Source organism: Epargyreus clarus, unplaced genomic scaffold, assembly GCF_041222505.1.
Source record: "Epargyreus clarus isolate Ecla_fem2 unplaced genomic scaffold, WU_Ecla_fem_2.2 ptg000009l, whole genome shotgun sequence".
Taxonomy (NCBI): Eukaryota; Metazoa; Arthropoda; class Insecta; order Lepidoptera; family Hesperiidae; genus Epargyreus; species Epargyreus clarus.
In genome coordinates this window covers 10,348,437-10,357,571 of record NW_027332217.1, presented here as the reverse complement: position 1 = coordinate 10,357,571, position 9,135 = coordinate 10,348,437, and the positions used below count along the sequence as shown (strand labels likewise).

The 9,135-nt window shown below is 32.1% G+C and overlaps 1 long non-coding RNA gene across 1 annotated transcript; it reads right to left on the bottom strand.

The window, feature by feature from the left end:
- Positions 1-6,578: 6,578 nt before the first annotated feature.
- On the bottom strand, positions 6,579-7,383 carry LOC140744978 (uncharacterized). The gene is made up of 2 exons (XR_012102609.1): positions 7,171-7,383; positions 6,579-6,924 (listed from the first exon to the last, which is right to left on the bottom strand). It is a non-coding gene; the product is annotated as an uncharacterized LOC140744978 (long non-coding RNA).
- Between the last annotated feature and the right edge of the window lie 1,752 nt (positions 7,384-9,135).

Sequence of the window (9,135 nt, the reverse complement as noted above, 5' to 3'; positions counted from 1 at the left end):
GCTATTCAGTTTTTATTGAACTAAGACTTTTTGGTCTCGCGAATCAAATTCGAATAGATTACGGCGGACGAAGCCTTTCAACGTCAGTCAGTCGATTCCTTTATCTCGTTGAATAGGTTTTATTGGTGCATTATGAGTTCGGATGTACAAACGGACTTAATTTCTTAATGAAATTGAGAATTTATTTCTTAAACACGGAGCGCGTATAAATAAAATACACTGATATGTATAAAAAGGGAAATAGGACTTTAAGGCGAATAAAATATTTATAAATGGAAATTAGATCAGATTTTTTTTATATAGTCCTCAGACAAGTAAACCGACAAACTACAATTTTATAATATAGATTTACAACTTATCGTGACAGATATAAGTAAACTTTTAACAACGATATAAAATATTGAGACAAACACGATTTTTCAATTTTGACTCACTTCCTCCTGAGCGTTGGCAACAACAACAAACTGTAAGTGAAAAGTTCAGTTTTACAGTATTAGGAAATCCGCACACTTCACTGGCCCGTATTTTGGACATAGGTGCAAATATATATTTTGAAGGTGGTAGAACCCTTTGTGGATCGACTCCGGCCGCACCACCACCACACCTATTTCTACCTAATAACAGCAGTGTTAGGCACTGCTGTGTTCCGGTTTGAAGGGTGTGGTAAGGGAGACGGACTTTTCGGAGGCGTTCCAGGTTAGTCCTCAGGGGTAGCGGCGCATCTGTGGCCGCCCTCAGGTAGTAATATGTAATCCTATCTAGGGTTGATTACAGATGTCCATGGGCGGCAGTAGCCACTTACCATTAGGTGGACTGTAGGCTCGTCTGTTACTCCTATACGTGTTATAAAAAAATATATAACTAAGCTTATATGAAATATTCACTCAATTAAAAACAACCAACTTTTTCGATCGAGATTTTAAAGATAAAACAAGAACAAATTATCATGCTATAACAAGGTGAACATAGTACACTGTAGCTACACCGTACTTGTTATCAGGCCTGTGATTTCTGCTTGCTCCTTGTTGGCTGGTTTCTGACTACAGTGTATAAAAATATACTTAAATATTTTTTTTACTCTTTTTCTACACACACAAAGGCATACACAAACTTTTTATTTAATACACTTTCTCCGCTTGACAACTGTGTTCATCCTCGTCTCTATTTGTAAATGTAAGCTATACGAATAAACCGACACATAAATAAAATATATCATTTAACAAAGATAATTTATTGTATAAAATCACATTAAAATTGTCATACACTTTTTATAAAATAACAAAAAGTTATTTCTCTTCCGTTCCCGTAAAATGGGTTGAATCCTTTAACCTTGATTCTAAAGCACCCAATATTGACATACGGAATCATAATTTAATTCTCTACAAAATGGAGGTGCTTGTAGCAAAAATTAGGGTGCGTAGCGATAAATCACTTAGAGGCTAATAATGTGTGCTTATGAATTTATGGGTAAAAGTTTTTGTATCACGCCACAAGAGTTGTCACGGAATACGCCATGGAAATGTGAATTATATTATTTTCTCACTTTGATTAATTAGGAATAGGTTATCGGAGGTGTGATTAGGGAAACGGTTTAACGCCTTTATTATTTTAATTGTTTATGCCTTTGCACGCTTTGCTTTTTTTATTTATATATTAGGTAGCATGGTTATCGGGTTAAATACTGAACAAGTTTTAATAATAATTACTGGCTATTAGACGAAAAAGTAGAAAAATAACAACTGAGATAATTGGCGTACTGGATAAATTATATGAAAATTACGGTCACTAAAATAAGTAGGAAATACGCGACATATCAATAATCAAACACACACGCACACTAAAATTAAATTAAACAAATTAATCCACTAAAAACTTAACAATCAATAATATGCTTCTCAATACTTAATAGATTGTTATTCAAAATCTTTAATCGAAACCCTCAATCGATTATGATTTGAAATGATGTATGAAACAATCAAACGTACATCTTACAAATAAAATATCCTAAAAAATATCTACGCACAACTACGATATCTTCCCATAGAAACGGGAACTCAAAGGAACAAAACTCCCTAATTGCCACATAAAACAGTCCTCACCCTTTTAATCATATCGAAAGAGTAATCTTCCGGCCGGATGGACCAACGACAGTCCTAAATTACGTACTTAATACAAGCCCTTACAACATTGTGATAAGGGCGAGATTCCTGTACATAACGTCAATCTGTTATCGGAGACCAATTTCGAAACTTCCACGAATAACGCTCTATCATATTCCAAATTCGTTTTTGATTCGTGAAAATCTAATTTAGTGATCTTAATCTTTTACATTTCTTGGCTTTAATCTTATTGAGTTGATATTCTTTATTTTACAGAAGGTATCTGATTGCTACCACAATATTTTTACAAATATGTATCTCGTCGATGTCAATTTTTACATAATAATTCATTTTTGATTTAATAAAAAAAAAGTTTTTTAAAGCCAACTATAACTCTTTCTTTCATACATCATCATTAATTACACTTTACTTTTTACGTTCCTTCACCATTTCAGTTTTTTTAATTGTTTAGTTATTATGATAAGGTTATAGGCTTAGTGCACGTAATAATATTTTTTTTATAAAAAGAACTGCATAACTACGATTGATCGTCTACTAACAAACCTTCTACAAAAATATTATCCAAATATATCTTACAAATACATACATACGTAAGCACACACACAAAATCCTACATACAATGGGATTTCTTTACCAAAACCAACATATTTACGATGTGCTCATTACTCTACAAAAACTTCGTTATTATTCAAAAATAAGCTAAATGCACCATAATGACTAATAGAGAATCGTAAGTAATACCGACTTAACTTTATTGCACCATAAACTTCACTTATTTACCATGCAGACTTACCACAATATACAGACCCATTTGTTTATTAATAAACATGAAATTACTCGCGACTTCGCCCGGTTCGTACTTGGAAAGTCTTACCAGCATCAGTGTAATATAATATGCAATCGTGATTGGGGTATGATAGAATATTATAAGATATCTTATTTATATTCATAATATTTAAAAGTCTTGGGGATTATCTACTTAATATGTAAGTCATATAAATTATTTAACTCTAATTCACCTACTAATTTTATCATACTTCTTGGCTGCATTTTACTATTTTATTATTCCTATTATACTATTATATTATTATATTATATTATACTTATTGACTATTTATATTATATACCTTTTTATTTACCTCTAGTGAGACAAGTCCCTTATATGTACATATATTGGACCAATGCGTATCAGTGAAGGATTCGAGTTTATTAAAGTTACATCCATCATGAGTTAGTTAATACTAACTCATATTGGATGTTTTCAAATCACCTATAAGGCGTACGACTAAAGCTTAGCGACTGCTATTCAATGATAATGATTTAACGTTCCATCCAAAGCAACTGCACTATATAAGCCGCGCAGCTTTACACGTTTTTTATACTTCTTATAAAATCTTTGATTGTATTTGCTAACTTTTACTTTTCTTCATACTTTGCTATATTTAGCAACTAAGGCCAGGTATCGTTCACCATACTGATCAAATGCAGGTTGGTATACTTCACACACCTTTGAATATACCGTAAAGAACCATGAGATATTTAGTTTTTCTATAAGGACTTTCTTCGCTGTTACAAGAATTAACAAGTAGTTTCTAATACGCGCGACTCATTGCAAATTTAGAGGCATATAGTTAGAATCCCAGACCCTTACAATGAAAGCCATTAAGCTACCAATGCTATATTTGGTGCTAATATTTATGAGCATAACAAAAATCTCTTTTATTTAATGACACTCTCAAACACACAGACAGAGACTTAACCGTTATTATTCTAGTATAGGATATAAATATTAATATAAAGGCATTAACTTTACGAGGCCTAAGAGGTAGCAAACAAGCAGCAAGTGAATATTTATAGCTTGACGTACTTCCGAAGTATAACGTAGAGAATGAATAATGGTTTCTGTGTGTCATAATTTCTGTACGAAGAATTTTCACGTCCGCTGTTTAATTTTGCTTGAGAATTTTTATATTGCATTTAAATATCTGTTCCTTCAATAATACGCTTGTTACTGTGGTTACAAAGTTATGGTAATGTGAAATGACCATAAAGTTCCATGATATATTTTTGACTGTGTCTTTTGTATAAATTTCTATCTAAATGTATATTCTGATGAACTTAGTAATTGCTATAATCGATAACATAATTGAAATTTAACCTTGGTTCTTAAATCTGCATATTTTTATATATATTTTACCTTGTTTTACAAGACCGAAAACTTAAAATTTATCTAACGAACCATTTTTCTAAGATCTTCATCTAACAATCGAGTAACATATAAAAATAACACAAGTGAAAAAATCTCAAGAAAAGTAAAAGCTTCGTCTGACACAGATATAATTTACAATACTTCAATATCAAAGAGGGGAAGAAAGTTAAAAGAATAACGATAATATCCATGACTGAAGAATGAATGAAAGTAAACTAAACAAAAATAAAAGCAATGTTTGTGAATCGAGTCCCGAGTTTATTTTCAAAGGGCCATAATCATCGAGAAGCAAACTTTATTACGCTTTACGAGGAGCCTGGCACGTAAACAGTAGCTAAGGGAATAATATGCGAAATATAAACAAATTAACGAACGAGATACCACCGTGTATTTCAGAATAATCTCCCGGCAAAAACGGTTTACTATAAAAGTTTCTGTTATAATAATTTTACTGTACCACGATTTAATATCGACCAGCACAAAATACTCGTAATATGTGGGTAAATAAATTGAATTTTTTATTGCTTAATAAGAATAAATAATTCAAATACTAAGATTTGGTATTCAATCTTGATATTTTTAATTATCATTAATACTAGTAGGATAATAATGTTGTTTAATACATCGACACAATTAACATTACTCACTTGTGAAAGTATCATAATTACATTTATTGCTCTAAAACGTATAATAAAAATACAAAGCCCCCTTCTAATGGTCCTAGTAATAAAGCCATAAGAAGTTGAGAAAAACAAAAAGTACTAAAACAGGCGATTTAACATCTCCATCCATGTGTCGAATTATGGCGGGACGGCGTCAAAAGATATGCAGATGTATCTTGCTTGATATTACGCCTTTTATTTTTCTTCGAGAAAAGCTACAAAGCGCTGACGTTTTATGTTAAAATATGGAGATAAAGTCATTAGCAATTTTACTTTAATGAGAACTCACCCGGGACCAAATAACGGGCCTTTGCGAACGCCATGGTCAGCAAAATATTATCATACAAATTTTGTTATCTACAACCGAATTAATTTTTGAAGGATTTATTCCCTTGAAATAAATTGGACTCGAGATGCAAGTAAGTTTGTCCAAATTCTCAGAGCATCGTAGATATGAACTTTGTGCAGAATTTGCATTCGGTTGGCACATTTTAATTTTGCTAACAAGATTGCTTCTTTGAAAAGAATCAGACGGCAATGTTCATAATATTAATCATAATATTAAGATGCTTAATAAAAATCAAACTCACAATCAAGGACATTAATAACCAGAAAAAAGCATACACCGTTTTTAACCAACAAGGCCAGCATTTTTCTCTCACGCGACTGCGTTCGTAATAATATTATTTTCGTTCATGTCACTTATGTTGGGGATATTTTTGGTGGCTCATTGTTATTGTAGCATCCCCGAAGTATGACGGCGTCCTCTTAATTTCCAGTAATCGAGGTGCTCTTTAGCGATGGCCTGCATCTGAATAAACATTGAACGTAGTGTGATAAAGGCTGGCTACAAACTTGCAACTGAATTCTTACATTTAAACTTCATTGATCTCAAAATGTCATATATGTATAATTGTATTTTACTTCTTTACCTATGGTTTTGTAAATCTTTCCTTATGATAATCACTAGGTAAAATAATTTATTTAATTTAACGTTTTTATGCTTGTCCAAATTTTAAAAAGTGCCTGGATAAATTCAGCTATGTGTCGCTGTGGTGTAGTTTGATGTTCCCATGGCATATTTTAAATAAAAATGATAAATACTGAAAACAAAAGTTTTATTCCAAATAAAAAAAATCCGCCAACTCTTTTTCAAATTTTGTGGAAAACTGTTTTTTATGAATAAAAACTGATGTATACTTTTCAAAATTCGGGTTAAGATAAATAATGTACGTGATTTAATGATTTTAAGGACCAAAACGACTTATAAAAGAGGATTTGTGAGACTTATTATTATGGCCCAAAGAAAACGCAATGCTGTCGAACGCTTTATCGAGTCAGTAGCGGGTAATCTCATCGATATATCAGGAGCATTGAGCTGTCCGAACTCGCTATCGTCAACTGGACGGGAAGTGAGTAATAAATGGTTAATTTATGCGCATCATACTTTAATTCAAGGATTTAAATAGTTTGCAAGGGAAAACAATATAGCGAAACGCCATAAAATACATGCACATTGAATCTAACTCAAGGGAATCTCGGAGGATGTGAATTTCTTTCCTTACAACATACCTACAAACTGATCGATCTTAAAAGTGATATCAAAAGTAAATGAATCTTCCGTTTACTTAGCTCCCCTATGATTCGTCGTATTTTTGTTCTTACCCAACAAAAATGGAGGAATGTCTCATATCGCAAGATTCACACGTGAGCTAAGACAAACAGCGCTTCAATGGACCAATCCATTGAAATAACATACGTCCAGTCCACTTATATCGGATTTCGTATTGTTCCTCTTTTCATTCCATTAAGGTCTGTAAAGAGCTCCCGATGTCCTTACACGGAATTCCAACCATGAAGATTTGAGGATATTATTGCTATCACATTTCTCTTGTTTTGCTGCAGTCGAAAGCTTTAGGACAATTGTTATTGGCTGAAGTGATAATTTGTTATGCTTAATAGCATGATTGTCGCTAAGTCTCTGATTGAAAAGTAAGTAAGTAATTTATATTGTCATATAATAGAATTTGAATAAGATCTCGCAACTGTACTCTGTACCTCTATAAATGTTTGATTGTGTAGATGCGGCATTACAGTTTTTATTTAGACTTCGCGAAATCTTGGAATCTCTTTTGGAAATTTCTATAAAATATGTGTATTTCTCACATCATATACTTACTACAAGTGCAATGTTGTAAAGTTTCCATTTTTTCCTCTTAAAATTTTGCAGGCACAAACAAAGCGGAAGCAGATTTTTACAATTATGAAGGTCACGATTTTTTTTTGTGAATATTGTTAATCGTATCTATATGACTTTACTTATGAATGTAAACAAATAAAAATAAAACATTTATTCCCCGCCGATAATTTCATAATACCTATTTTAGGCATGGCTGACTAGAAATTTCTCCTCAAAATTGTTTTCTACAACAGGCCAATAACCTGAACACACATGATCCATCAGCTCGTGTTCTCAGTGTGCATTTTGTCAACGAGATGACGCTGTTTATTCGTGTCGTCGTCGCATTACACTTCACTAATTTGGAATTTCCTTGGTTTAGATGCGAGAAGCTTATGACGAAAAAAAACTTTTCTGCGTTCAGCCTTTGCGCATTTTCCTTTAATAAATGTAATATGATATTGTATGCTATAAATACAGCAAAAATATTAAACGTAAACAATTTTTTTTTATTATGTATTACTCTGTCTTATATAGTCGTTGTTTAAGTACCCACTTCTATGTTTTGTTTAAGATTATTATTTAACTTAGTTCTTAGGAAGTATCGCAAACCGTGGAATAGTAATCGTGGGACATGATTCAATAAATAATGTTTTCCCTAATGAATATTTATGTACCTATTTATGTTTTCCGTCGACACATTATTATACAGGACGAGCAAAAGATAAATATAAACTCTGCCATTTTTAATCACAATTCTAGTGACGGAATTGATAAATATATTTTTAGTTGACAATAATTAAGTAGTAATTATAACGCACATCCAATTTCAAAGTATAATGTATTCACGCGCGAATTTTCTTTTAATTCTAGATACATTAAAAGTCAAAAATTTTGGTTAGGAACTTCCGTTATCGGAATACACGGCAGTATTTTAGTGCACTCTATGGGGCGCTTAATGAAATCGGTCATTACCTAAAGTGCTGGTATACTCTCATTCTTGGATAAGGAAGGACATTCTTAGCGGCTATTTTGGTTAGGGTTGACCCTATATTATGGAGGAGATACTGTGATGACGAAGAGATTTGATTTTATATTTCAGCAGACATCACATTATGTGCACATTTTAAGTGTAGGTACATAAGATCTTCAAAGTTGCGAGTACTTAGTGATTTTTCCTTTTTTATTAAAATAATATGTCGCGACGAAATATATTTTAAAACAATAACTTCAAAATGTAAGTACATTCTTAAGCCAACAATATTAATTAAATTATAAGCACTTATATTTCCATATAGACCGTTTACATAGCGTGCTTATAAAAGAGGACAAACTTTTTCATCAACAAATTGTACTCATTTTTAATGTAATCTGTTTATGACACTGGAAACAAAAATCCGCATCCATTGAGGATTTTATTAGTTACAAGTGACAACCCTACGAACGATAACACAATTATCGGGTGACGAATAAGTGACTCATAACATAAGTTCGTTGTGTAAATGCGTGTGTTTAGATTAAGACATTGTTTATTGTAATGTATTAGGTCGTTATTTTGTCAACGGAATACTTACAATTCAAATGGTGATTAGATACTAAACATATCACAAACCTTTAGACAACACATTCGGAAATTAGTCAGGAATCTTAAGCGCTGCCTCGCTTGCCTAAGAGAGTTGAGTAAGTTGCTCAAAATGCTCTATAATCTCTATATCATTAAGTTTTTAGCTAGTATATGGACTTAATTTTTAAAACTTTTTAACATTTTGAAAGAAGGAAGATCTTGTCGTGATCCATATGTGTCAGTCAAAGTAATACAGCTATTTTTACCTAGTAATTTAAAGTTACTGTGATCTGGTTTCGAAGGTGTGGTAAAGTAGAGAAATAAGATATTTTTTGAAATTCGTATAAGTACCTAACTGTAGCGTTTCCGCTAAACATGTATGTACGTACGTAAACATGTAG